Source organism: Megalopta genalis, unplaced genomic scaffold (genome assembly GCF_051020955.1).
Source record: "Megalopta genalis isolate 19385.01 unplaced genomic scaffold, iyMegGena1_principal scaffold0046, whole genome shotgun sequence".
NCBI lineage: Eukaryota > Metazoa > Arthropoda > Insecta > Hymenoptera > Halictidae > Megalopta > Megalopta genalis.
Genome location: NW_027476115.1, coordinates 1,445,001 through 1,457,500, shown reverse-complemented (window position 1 = coordinate 1,457,500; position 12,500 = coordinate 1,445,001). Strand labels below are relative to the sequence as shown.

At 36.3% G+C, this 12,500-nt stretch overlaps 1 non-coding gene across 1 annotated transcript; it reads right to left on the bottom strand.

Moving 5' to 3' along the window:
- Positions 1–809: 809 nt before the first annotated feature.
- LOC143261280 (small subunit ribosomal RNA) lies at positions 810–2,730 on the bottom strand. The gene has a single exon (XR_013035442.1). It is a non-coding gene; the product is annotated as a small subunit ribosomal RNA (ribosomal RNA).
- Positions 2,731–12,500: the final 9,770 nt, after the last annotated feature.

Below are 12,500 nucleotides of genomic sequence, written 5' to 3'. Positions count from 1 at the left end.
GTCTCTCTTGATACCAATGTAAACGAGCATTAAGTTATCTTCAGACTGCCCGATATTTTCGTCCTTTGGACTTTCCCAACGATTCCTTTTTTTCTTTTTTTTTTTTACACCACAGCGAAGACTTGAGGAAGCGTGATTAGCACGCTCGCATCCCTCCCTGTCCTACTACAACTGTGTGTGTGTGTGTAAAGAAAGAAAAAAGAATACATTGGCTTTCTCTCTATCGAGAAGATGGCCTACGCAACGCAGATCAAAGGCCTAATACGTGTAATATAATACGCGTCTGGCCGTGTATAAATCACGCACGAATGATCTGGTCGGGCCCAACTCTTCTCGTACGCTTATTTTTCCGTGTTGAGGCACTATCATAAAATCACACAAACCCCAACACGTGTGTGTCTTGGAAGGAAGATGGCCTACGCAACGCAGATCAAAGGCCTAATACGTGTAGTACACACGTCTGCCGTGTAAATCACGCACGAATGATCTGGTCGGGCCCAACTCTTCTCCACCACACCACATCCCAACTTTGTACATTTTTATATATTTTTGTGCGTTGGGGCACCTTCATAATCACAAACCCCAACAACACATATATCTCTCTCTCTTTGAAAGATTTGTTGTGGCCTACGCAACGCAGATCAAAGGCCTAATACGTGTAGTACACACGTCTGGCCGTGTAAATCACGCACGAATGATCTGGCGGGCTCAACAATATCTTTTTTTTTTATATGAATTCTTATCCACAAACTAATCGAATTCATTTTCTCTCCTCCTCTCCTCTCTCTTTGAGATATATTGGAACATTGTAATGATCCTTCCGCAGGTTCACCTACGGAAACCTTGTTACGACTTTTACTTCCTCTAAATAATCAAGTTTGGTCATCTTCCCGGCATCATCGGCAATGCCGAAACATTGCCGCGCACCAGTCCGAAGACCTCACTAAATCATTCAATCGGTAGTAGCGACGGGCGGTGTGTACAAAGGGCAGGGACGTAATCAACGCGAGCTTATGACTCGCGCTTACTGGGAATTCCTCGTTCATGGGGAATAATTGCAAGCCCCAATCCCTAGCACGAAGGAGGTTCAGCGGGTTACCCGGGCCTTTCGGCCAGGGAACACACGCTGATTCCTTCAGTGTAGCGCGCGTGCGGCCCAGAACATCTAAGGGCATCACAGACCTGTTATTGCTCAATCTCGTGCGGCTAGAAGCCGCCTGTCCCTCTAAGAAGATTTGTTTGTACGTTGGTAGTAAAAACCCCACCGGCAGAAGCCGAGAGCCTTCGAGATACCATAATTACGTCTATTTAGCAGGCTAGAGTCTCGTTCGTTATCGGAATTAACCAGACAAATCGCTCCACCAACTAAGAACGGCCATGCACCACCACCCACCGAATCAAGAAAGAGCTATCAATCTGTCAATCCTTCCGGTGTCCGGGCCTGGTGAGGTTTCCCGTGTTGAGTCAAATTAAGCCGCAGGCTCCACTCCTGGTGGTGCCCTTCCGTCAATTCCTTTAAGTTTCAGCTTTGCAACCATACTTCCCCCGGAACCCAAAAGCTTTGGTTTCCCGGAAGCTGCCCGCCGAGTCATCGTAGGAACTTCGGCGGATCGCTAGCTGGCATCGTTTATGGTTAGAACTAGGGCGGTATCTGATCGCCTTCGAACCTCTAACTTTCGTTCTTGATTAATGAAAACATTTTTGGCAAATGCTTTCGCTTCTGTCCGTCTTGCGACGATCCAAGAATTTCACCTCTAACGTCGCAATACGAATGCCCCCATCTGTCCCTATTAATCATTACCTCGGGGTTCCGAAAACCAACAAAATAGAACCGAGGTCCTATTCCATTATTCCATGCACACAGTATTCAGGCGAAGGTAGCCTGCTTTGAGCACTCTAATTTGTTCAAAGTAAACGTACCGGCCCACCTCGACACTCAGTGAAGAGCACCGCGATGGGATATTAGTTGGACCGCCCCGTGAAGAGCAAAGCCCACCGGTAGGACGTACCACATAATGCCAGTTAAACACCGCGAGCGATGAACCGACACTGTGACACACAGATTCAACTACGAGCTTTTTAACCGCAACAACTTTAATATACGCTATTGGAGCTGGAATTACCGCGGCTGCTGGCACCAGACTTGCCCTCCAATGGATCCTCGTTAAAGGATTTAAAGTGTACTCATTCCGATTACGGGGCCTCGGATGAGTCCCGTATCGTTATTTTTCGTCACTACCTCCCCGTGCCGGGAGTGGGTAATTTGCGCGCCTGCTGCCTTCCTTGGATGTGGTAGCCGTTTCTCAGGCTCCCTCTCCGGAATCGAACCCTGATTCCCCGTTACCCGTTACAACCATGGTAGGCGCAGAACCTACCATCGACAGTTGATAAGGCAGACATTTGAAAGATGCGTCGCCGGTGCTATAAGACCATGCGATCAGCACAAAGTTATTCAGAGTCACCAAAGCAAACGATGGACGAGTGTAAACACCCGCCACCGATTGGTTTTGATCTAATAAAAGCGTTCCTACCATCTCTGGTCGGAACTCTGTTTTGCATGTATTAGCTCTAGAATTACCACAGTTATCCAAGTAAATTTTAGTACGATCTAAGAAACCATAACTGATTTAATGAGCCATTCGCGGTTTCACCTTAATACGGCATGTACTGAGACATGCATGGCTTAATCTTTGAGACAAGCATATGACTACTGGCAGGATCAACCAGGGAACTATACAATATGTATATATAAAATGGACAAAATTTAAATCCTTTTCCATCGTCGCCTGTTTCATATATATATGTCAGGTCGACACACCACTTTTCTCTTTCAAATATGTACAAGTTTTGCCACATTCCGCGCTTGTAACATATCTTCTTTAACGCTCAATTTCTTTCATTTTTCTACCATACAGATATTTTACCGTACGCCCAAAAACGTACGTATTATATTTTTGTTCTATCGTAAAATCACATTTTTCTACGTACGCCAGCTTCGTACGTTTCTATCTTTGCCTTCATAAAATCACAAGATAATTTTATCTTCAAGAGTCTCGCTATTAACATCTTGTAAGATAAATGTACGTCCCAGCTAAAACGTACAAATACTTCAAGTTAAGTAATAATATATCATCGCTATTGACAAATTTTTAAGATCCAAGACACAGTTCTCTCTATATGTTTTAATATTTTTTATGTACTCAAATATATTCAAAGGAAAAAGTACATGGGTGATGCCATAGTCGTGGAAGCGCGTACGCTCACGCTGATCTTCTGACCGCCGGAAGCACGAAACCTCTGATCTGGGCAAAATCGGCAAGCCGAGGAAGAACGGACAGGACACATGCTGGACTGGCGAGAAAGCGTGTTCTTCCGCTCGCGCTAGGCATTTCGATTTCTGACACCTCTTGATTTAAAAAATCAGTTTTTTGATAGTTTTCTCTCTCCACTGGGCTATTCATTTTAGCCACAGTTTTCAATTGGTACGATTTGCTTCCAAATCTTACAGATGCATTTTAAAAAATTTTTCCATCGCTCGGACAGAAGAGTCGATTGCTCAGTGAGTACGAGTATACATACAAAGTGCATACGGGTAACCAACCCCGTAGGGCTTGCCACATATGGGCCATTCGGTCAAAGACACCGACCCGTGGCCACGCTGTGTGGAGAAAAGTCCGTAACGTAAACGGCACGAAACAGTCAGGACCGAAGCCCCGAAGGAGCTCTGAGACAGCTTCTCGACCGAGATCGTAGAATTGGCCCAAAACCCGCTCTGCTCCGTCCGCCTCGCACGGACCGTGTATCTCTTATAGATACCGAACGGCCGGCAAGGACGCCGGCGCCGCCGGCCGAATAGCACGCGCGCTTATGAGTGTAAACCGCTGCGGCAACAGACCGCCCGGCCGTGCTGTTGTAACATAGCGCGTGAACGAACGAAAAAAATTTTTATAGTAAACATTAAAATAAATTACACTACCGTAAACTAGACAAAAAATTACACATTTTTTCCCAATATGAAAATTTTCACAAACTTTTTAAAGTCCCATCGCATCGAGTAAACTTTTTTAATAACGCGTCCGCACGATTCTAAATGCTTAATCCATATGTGAAATCGTTCACTGATCACGAATATCGTATTTAAAAAAATTACAAAAATTTATTTTTCAAAATAATCAAAAAAAACCGAAAAATTACAAGAGTAAAGTACCATTATTTTAAACAACATGTCGTTCTAAATGCTTAATCCCTATGTAAAAAAGTTATTTAAGCAAGAATATGTAATTGAAAAAAATTAGAAAAATTTATTTTAGCCGTAAATCGAAAATAATGGGGACACCGGAGCTGTTCGAAGCGCCGAGACGCGCCGCGTACGGCCGAATATTTTCTAAGTCCCAACGTACCGATCAAGAGTAAAGTACCATTTTCCTACATTAGATTTCGTTCTAAATGCTTAATCCCTATGTAAAAACGTTAGTTAAGCAAGAATATCGTATTTTTAAAAAAATCTAATGATAGGATTTTCCAGAAAATTGAAAAAACCGAAAAATGTCAAGAGTAAAGTGCCATTTTCTGACATTAGATTTCGTTCTAAATGCTTAATCCCTATGTAGAAACGTTAGTTAAGCAAGAATATCGTATTTTTAAAAAAATCTAATGATAGGATTTTTCATAAAATTGAAAAAACCGTAAAATGTCAAGAGTAAAGTGCCCTTATTTTAAACATTATATCGTTCTAAATGCTTAATCCCTATGTAAAAAAGTTATCTAAGCAAGAATATGTTATTGAATAAAATGAGAAAAATTTATTTTAGCCGTAAATCGAAAATAATGGGGACACCGGAGCTGTTCGAAGCGCCGAGCGCGCCGCGTACGCCCGAATATTTTCTAAGTCCCAACGTACCGATCAAGAGTAAAGTACCATTTTCCTACATTAGATTTCGTTCTAAATGCTTAATCCCTATGTAAAAACGTTAGTTAAGCAAGAATATCGTATTTTAAAAAAAATCTAATGATAGGATTTTCCAGAAAATTGAAAAAACCGAAAAATGTCAAGAGTAAAGTGCCATTTTCTGACATTAGATTTCGTTCTAAATGCTTAATCCCTATGTAGAAACGTTAGTTATGCAAGATTATCGTATTTTTAAAAAAATCTAATGATAGGATTTTTCAGAAAATTGAAAAAACCGTAAAATGTCAAGAGTAAAGTGCCCTTATTTTAAACATTATATCGTTCTAAATGCTTAATCCCTATGTAAAAAAGTTATCTAAGCAAGAATATGTTATTGAATAAAATGAGAAAAATTTATTTTAGCCGTAAATCGAAAATAATGGGTCGAGCGAATCGGTCGATTGCGCCGAGACGCGCTATGATGCAACAGACGAGCGATTGGAACGCCCGAATATTTTCAAAGTCCCAACGTACCGGTCAAGAGTAAAGTACCATTTTCCTACATTAGATTTCGTTCTAAATGCTTAATCCCTATGTAAAAACGTTAGTTAAGCAAGAATATCGTATTTTAAAAAAAATCTAATGATAGGATTTTCCAGAAAATTGAAAAAACCGAAAAATGTCAAGAGTAAAGTGCCATTTTCTGACATTAGATTTCGTTCTAAATGCTTAATCCCTATGTAGAAACGTTAGTTAAGCAAGAATATCGTATTTTTAAAAAAATCTAATGATAGGATTTTTCAGAAAATTGAAAAAACCGTAAAATGTCAGGAGTAAAGTGCCATTATTTTAAACAATGTATCGTTCTAAATGCTTAATCCCTATGTAAAAAAGTTATTTAAGCAAGAATATGTAATTGAAAAAAATTAGAAGAATTTATTTTAGCCGTAAATCGAAAATAATGGGGACACCGGAGCTGTTCGAAGCGCCGAGCGCGCCGCGTACGCCCGAATATTTTCTAAGTCCCAACGTACCGATCAAGAGTAAAGTACCATTTTCCTACATTAGATTTCGTTCTAAATGCTTAATCCCTATGTAAAAACGTTAGTTAAGCAAGAATATCGTATTTTAAAAAAAATCTAATGATAGGATTTTCCAGAAAATTGAAAAAACCGAAAAATGTCAAGAGTAAAGTGCCATTTTCTGACATTAGATTTCGTTCTAAATGCTTAATCCCTATGTAGAAACGTTAGTTAAGCAAGAATATCGTATTTTTAAAAAAATCTAATGATAGGATTTTTCATAAAATTGAAAAAACCGTAAAATGTCAAGAGTAAAGTGCCCTTATTTTAAACATTATATCGTTCTAAATGCTTAATCCCTATGTAAAAAAGTTATCTAAGCAAGAATATGTTATTGAATAAAATGAGAAAAATTTATTTTAGCCGTAAATCGAAAATAATGGGGACACCGGAGCTGTTCGAAGCGCCGAGCGCGCCGCGTACGCCCGAATATTTTCTAAGTCCCAACGTACCGATCAAGAGTAAAGTACCATTTTCCTACATTAGATTTCGTTCTAAATGCTTAATCCCTATGTAAAAACGTTAGTTAAGCAAGAATATCGTATTTTAAAAAAAATCTAATGATAGGATTTTCCAGAAAATTGAAAAAACCGAAAAATGTCAAGAGTAAAGTGCCATTTTCTGACATTAGATTTCGTTCTAAATGCTTAATCCCTATGTAGAAACGTTAGTTATGCAAGATTATCGTATTTTTAAAAAAATCTAATGATAGGATTTTTCAGAAAATTGAAAAAACCGTAAAATGTCAAGAGTAAAGTGCCCTTATTTTAAACATTATATCGTTCTAAATGCTTAATCCCTATGTAAAAAAGTTATCTAAGCAAGAATATGTTATTGAATAAAATGAGAAAAATTTATTTTAGCCGTAAATCGAAAATAATGGGTCGAGCGAATCGGTCGATTGCGCCGAGACGCGCTATGATGCAACAGACGAGCGATTGGAACGCCCGAATATTTTCAAAGTCCCAACGTACCGGTCAAGAGTAAAGTACCATTTTCCTACATTAGATTTCGTTCTAAATGCTTAATCCCTATGTAAAAACGTTAGTTAAGCAAGAATATCGTATTTTAAAAAAAATCTAATGATAGGATTTTCCAGAAAATTGAAAAAACCGAAAAATGTCAAGAGTAAAGTGCCATTTTCTGACATTAGATTTCGTTCTAAATGCTTAATCCCTATGTAGAAACGTTAGTTAAGCAAGAATATCGTATTTTTAAAAAAATCTAATGATAGGATTTTTCAGAAAATTGAAAAAACCGTAAAATGTCAGGAGTAAAGTGCCATTATTTTAAACAATGTATCGTTCTAAATGCTTAATCCCTATGTAAAAAAGTTATTTAAGCAAGAATATGTAATTGAAAAAAATTAGAAGAATTTATTTTAGCCGTAAATCGAAAATAATGGGGACACCGGAGCTGTTCGAAGCGCCGAGCGCGCCGCGTACGCCCGAATATTTTCTAAGTCCCAACGTACCGATCAAGAGTAAAGTACCATTTTCCTACATTAGATTTCGTTCTAAATGCTTAATCCCTATGTAAAAACGTTAGTTAAGCAAGAATATCGTATTTTAAAAAAAATCTAATGATAGGATTTTCCAGAAAATTGAAAAAACCGAAAAATGTCAAGAGTAAAGTGCCATTTTCTGACATTAGATTTCGTTCTAAATGCTTAATCCCTATGTAGAAACGTTAGTTATGCAAGATTATCGTATTTTTAAAAAAATCTAATGATAGGATTTTTCAGAAAATTGAAAAAACCGTAAAATGTCAAGAGTAAAGTGCCCTTATTTTAAACATTATATCGTTCTAAATGCTTAATCCCTATGTAAAAAAGTTATCTAAGCAAGAATATGTTATTGAATAAAATGAGAAAAATTTATTTTAGCCGTAAATCGAAAATAATGGGTCGAGCGAATCGGTCGATTGCGCCGAGACGCGCTATGATGCAACAGACGAGCGATTGGAACGCCCGAATATTTTCAAAGTCCCAACGTACCGGTCAAGAGTAAAGTACCATTTTCCTACATTAGATTTCGTTCTAAATGCTTAATCCCTATGTAAAAACGTTAGTTAAGCAAGAATATCGTATTTTAAAAAAAATCTAATGATAGGATTTTCCAGAAAATTGAAAAAACCGAAAAATGTCAAGAGTAAAGTGCCATTTTCTGACATTAGATTTCGTTCTAAATGCTTAATCCCTATGTAGAAACGTTAGTTAAGCAAGAATATCGTATTTTTAAAAAAATCTAATGATAGGATTTTTCAGAAAATTGAAAAAACCGTAAAATGTCAGGAGTAAAGTGCCATTATTTTAAACAATGTATCGTTCTAAATGCTTAATCCCTATGTAAAAAAGTTATTTAAGCAAGAATATGTAATTGAAAAAAATTAGAAGAATTTATTTTAGCCGTAAATCGAAAATAATGGGGACACCGGAGCTGTTCGAAGCGCCGAGCGCGCCGCGTACGCCCGAATATTTTCTAAGTCCCAACGTACCGATCAAGAGTAAAGTACCATTTTCCTACATTAGATTTCGTTCTAAATGCTTAATCCCTATGTAAAAACGTTAGTTAAGCAAGAATATCGTATTTTAAAAAAAATCTAATGATAGGATTTTCCAGAAAATTGAAAAAACCGAAAAATGTCAAGAGTAAAGTGCCATTTTCTGACATTAGATTTCGTTCTAAATGCTTAATCCCTATGTAGAAACGTTAGTTATGCAAGATTATCGTATTTTTAAAAAAATCTAATGATAGGATTTTTCAGAAAATTGAAAAAACCGTAAAATGTCAAGAGTAAAGTGCCCTTATTTTAAACATTATATCGTTCTAAATGCTTAATCCCTATGTAAAAAAGTTATCTAAGCAAGAATATGTTATTGAATAAAATGAGAAAAATTTATTTTAGCCGTAAATCGAAAATAATGGGTCGAGCGAATCGGTCGATTGCGCCGAGACGCGCTATGATGCAACAGACGAGCGATTGGAACGCCCGAATATTTTCAAAGTCCCAACGTACCGGTCAAGAGTAAAGTACCATTTTCCTACATTAGATTTCGTTCTAAATGCTTAATCCCTATGTAAAAACGTTAGTTAAGCAAGAATATCGTATTTTAAAAAAAATCTAATGATAGGATTTTCCAGAAAATTGAAAAAACCGAAAAATGTCAAGAGTAAAGTGCCATTTTCTGACATTAGATTTCGTTCTAAATGCTTAATCCCTATGTAGAAACGTTAGTTAAGCAAGAATATCGTATTTTTAAAAAAATCTAATGATAGGATTTTTCAGAAAATTGAAAAAACCGTAAAATGTCAGGAGTAAAGTGCCATTATTTTAAACAATGTATCGTTCTAAATGCTTAATCCCTATGTAAAAAAGTTATTTAAGCAAGAATATGTAATTGAAAAAAATTAGAAGAATTTATTTTAGCCGTAAATCGAAAATAATGGGGACACCGGAGCTGTTCGAAGCGCCGAGCGCGCCGCGTACGCCCGAATATTTTCTAAGTCCCAACGTACCGATCAAGAGTAAAGTACCATTTTCCTACATTAGATTTCGTTCTAAATGCTTAATCCCTATGTAAAAACGTTAGTTAAGCAAGAATATCGTATTTTAAAAAAAATCTAATGATAGGATTTTCCAGAAAATTGAAAAAACCGAAAAATGTCAAGAGTAAAGTGCCATTTTCTGACATTAGATTTCGTTCTAAATGCTTAATCCCTATGTAGAAACGTTAGTTATGCAAGATTATCGTATTTTTAAAAAAATCTAATGATAGGATTTTTCAGAAAATTGAAAAAACCGTAAAATGTCAAGAGTAAAGTGCCCTTATTTTAAACATTATATCGTTCTAAATGCTTAATCCCTATGTAAAAAAGTTATCTAAGCAAGAATATGTTATTGAATAAAATGAGAAAAATTTATTTTAGCCGTAAATCGAAAATAATGGGTCGAGCGAATCGGTCGATTGCGCCGAGACGCGCTATGATGCAACAGACGAGCGATTGGAACGCCCGAATATTTTCAAAGTCCCAACGTACCGATCAAGAGTAAAGTACCATTTTCCTACATTAGATTTCGTTCTAAATGCTTAATCCCTATGTAAAAACGTTAGTTAAGCAAGAATATCGTATTTTAAAAAAAATCTAATGATAGGATTTTCCAGAAAATTGAAAAAACCGAAAAATGTCAAGAGTAAAGTGCCATTTTCTGACATTAGATTTCGTTCTAAATGCTTAATCCCTATGTAGAAACGTTAGTTATGCAAGATTATCGTATTTTTAAAAAAATCTAATGATAGGATTTTCCAGAAAATTGAAAAAACCGAAAAATGTCAAGAGTAAAGTGCCATTTTCTGACATTAGATTTCGTTCTAAATGCTTAATCCCTATGTAGAAACGTTAGTTAAGCAAGAATATCGTATTTTTAAAAAAATCTAATGATAGGATTTTTCATAAAATTGAAAAAACCGTAAAATGTCAAGAGTAAAGTGCCCTTATTTTAAACATTATATCGTTCTAAATGCTTAATCCCTATGTAAAAAAGTTATCTAAGCAAGAATATGTTATTGAATAAAATGAGAAAAATTTATTTTAGCCGTAAATCGAAAATAATGGGTCGAGCGAATCGGTCGATTGCGCCGAGACGCGCTATGATGCAACAGACGAGCGATTGGAACGCCCGAATATTTTCAAAGTCCCAACGTACCGGTCAAGAGTAAAGTACCATTTTCCTACATTAGATTTCGTTCTAAATGCTTAATCCCTATGTAAAAACGTTAGTTAAGCAAGAATATCGTATTTTAAAAAAAATCTAATGATAGGATTTTCCAGAAAATTGAAAAAACCGAAAAATGTCAAGAGTAAAGTGCCATTTTCTGACATTAGATTTCGTTCTAAATGCTTAATCCCTATGTAAAAACGTTAGTTAAGCAAGAATATCGTATTTTAAAAAAAATCTAATGATAGGATTTTCCAGAAAATTGAAAAAACCGAAAAATGTCAAGAGTAAAGTGCCATTTTCTGACATTAGATTTCGTTCTAAATGCTTAATCCCTATGTAGAAACGTTAGTTAAGCAAGATTATCGTATTTTTAAAAAAATCTAATGATAGGATTTTTCATAAAATTGAAAAAACCGTAAAATGTCAAGAGTAAAGTGCCCTTATTTTAAACATTATATCGTTCTAAATGCTTAATCCCTATGTAAAAAAGTTATCTAAGCAAGAATATGTTATTGAATAAAATGAGAAAAATTTATTTTAGCCGTAAATCGAAAATAATGGGTCGAGCGAATCGGTCGATTGCGCCGAGACGCGCTATGATGCAACAGACGAGCGATTGGAACGCCCGAATATTTTCAAAGTCCCAACGTACCGATCAAGAGTAAAGTACCATTTTCCTACATTAGATTTCGTTCTAAATGCTTAATCCCTATGTAAAAACGTTAGTTAAGCAAGAATATCGTATTTTTAAAAAAATCTAATGATAGGATTTTCCAGAAAATTGAAAAAACCGAAAAATGTCAAGAGTAAAGTGCCATTTTCTGACATTAGATTTCGTTCTAAATGCTTAATCCCTATGTAGAAACGTTAGTTAAGCAAGAATATCGTATTTTTAAAAAAATCTAATGATAGGATTTTTCAGAAAATTGAAAAAACCGTAAAATGTCAAGAGTAAAGTGCCCTTATTTTAAACATTATATCGTTCTAAATGCTTAATCCCTATGTAAAAAAGTTATCTAAGCAAGAATGTGTTATTGAATAAAATGAGAAAAATTTATTTTAGCCGTAAATCGAAAAAAAGTCTGTTCGTTTCTCTGTCTCTCTCGCGCGATCGAAGTATTGATGTTTCCCGGCAAAGTAATGGGATATTAATTAAACTTTATACACGAAATTACTCGTTTTGATCCCCGCTACACAGCCGTATACTTTTTATAATTTTGTGGAATCGGGAACCTTGAAATATTTAACATAACGCGGATCGACTGTCTCTGTCTCTTTCTAGATCGGAATAATCGATGTTTCCCGGCAAACTATTGGGAGTTTAATTAAACTTTATACATGAAATTACTCGTTTTGATCCCCGCTACACAGCCGTATACTTTTTATAATTTTGTGGAATCGGTAACCTTGAGATATTTAACATAACGCGGATCGACTGTCTCTGTCTCTTTCTAGATCGGAATAATCGATGTTTCCCGGCAAACTATTGGGAGTTTAATTAAACTTTATACATGAAATTACTCGTTTTGATCCCCGCTACACAGCCGTATACTTTTTATAATTTTGTGGAATCGGTAACCTGGAGATATTTAACATAACGCGGATCGTCTATCTCTGTCTCTTTCTAGATCGGAATAATCGATGTTTCCCGGCAAAGTAATGGGAGATTAATTAAACTTTATACACGAAATTACTCGTTTTGATCCCCGCTACACAGCCGTATACTTTTTATAATTTTGTGGAATCGGGAACCTTGAAATATTTAACATAACGCGGATCGACTGTCTCTGTCTCTTTCTAGATCGGAA